Genomic DNA, 1,821 nt, shown 5'->3' with positions numbered 1-1,821 from the left:
CTGTTACCTCTTGCCACCTGTCTTGGGGGAGTTTTGATCTCCTTACAATCCTAAAAGCTCAATTAATATAATATATTTAAGTAGTTCGATCTTCTGGTATGAACCGATAAATGTCACCTGTGAGAAATTTTATGAAAGTTTGAATTATCCGCGTTGGCCTAACACACACATGGCGCGTTATGAACTTAAACAAGAATCGAGCCGAAGTTGAAACACCCTTGCAGTTAGTTAGCAGCTTTTATTATTATATATATATCGGATCGTATATAGTTGGACGATCCTTAAGAAAGATCCTTATTATACCATCAAATCATTTTTCTAAAAAAATGGTGGAAATAGCCCCAAGCATCTTAAAAAATAGCAAGGTTGTGCCATTTCCGATCGTTCAGTTATATGGCAGCTGTAGGATATAGTCGACTGATCCTTATGAAATTTGGCTAATGTGATTACTAGAAAATCCCATCTTTCTAACTTTACAAACATCAAAGTTAGGCCAATTCCGATCATTCGATGACATCTATAGGATATAGTCGATCGATCCTTATGAAATTTTGTAGATAAGATACATTTGCAAAATATAACATGTGTGGAAGATCCCAACCCTCTGACATAAAATAGACCATAGTTATGGCATTCCTGATCAATCAGCTATACGGCAGTTATATCCTTATCCTTATTGTCGATCGTTCCCGGCCGTTCCGACTTATAAACTACCTATAAACAAAAGAAGGATGTGTGAAACGTTTTAACTCGATAGCATTAAAACTGAGAGACTATTGTTTCGAACAACATATTATACTTCTAAAATGTCAATGACTTTTTAAAAATATGAGATAAAAATTTCTATTTAATTGAAGAAAATATTGTTTAACTAACTCTTATAAATCCAATAAAATTATTTGGAGTTATCTCTTAAATCCAAAATTAAAACATGGTAAAATCTATTTCCATGGGAAAATGTTTGGGGAAAAATTAAAGAAACACAAAAATAAATCTAGAAAATCGGAGATTTGTACTTTGGATGAGTATTCCAAAGATATGGTAACTGCTTGATGAAATTTGTTTATTTTATTTGGTATACATACATTTAAAAAATAATATGTACTAAAAACAATGATGGTCAAAGAAATTTCACGGCCTACATAATTCAAAATATGGTACAATTTTATAAATTTCTTCTCTTGATGTACGGCGGAAACTGTGGGTGATGGAACCCATGTATGTTCTAGACTTTGTTTGAGGGGACTGTGATATTAAAGGATCAAAATGCCAACTTATATAATGGTATCACTCCAGCCTTCTCCAGACTACGTACTTTGAAAATTACTGTTGAGCTACTAATAGTTTTTAATAGCAACCGAATAACTATATGCGTTTCAAATTATAGTTTCAATATATTTATTTTGGGCTCAATTTAACCCTAATACAAGCGGCTCCAATAAACTCCAAATCACAACAAACGCCAAAACAAGAGCTTGCGCAGAAGCTCAACTAAAGCTCCCCAAAGCGCATACGCTACAAATGCCAATAAAGCGCATGCGAAACTGGGGACAAAACAGAGACGAAACATGCTGATAACAACAGCTGCAGCTTAGCATATTATAATTATTTTAGATGAATTCTTTGGTGGCTGCTTGGCCCAACATCCTCCCCCCATTGAAGGGTTAGCCTTCAATAACAATGTCGGAAGGGGCAGCAGTCACATTATTGCAGAGGTTGTTCCATGGGTTGTCCTCCCTACCACAGAGCGCCGACACATCCCGTGATAGTCCACCGTGGCCAGAAAACACCCAGCCAAATCGAGTGTTCTGAGCAATTGGG

This window comes from Drosophila ananassae, assembly GCF_017639315.1.
Source record: "Drosophila ananassae strain 14024-0371.13 chromosome 4 unlocalized genomic scaffold, ASM1763931v2 tig00000061, whole genome shotgun sequence".
Lineage (NCBI taxonomy): Eukaryota > Metazoa > Arthropoda > Insecta > Diptera > Drosophilidae > Drosophila > Drosophila ananassae.
The sequence above is the reverse complement of the archived record's forward strand: the minus strand, read 5'-3'. Positions refer to the sequence as shown.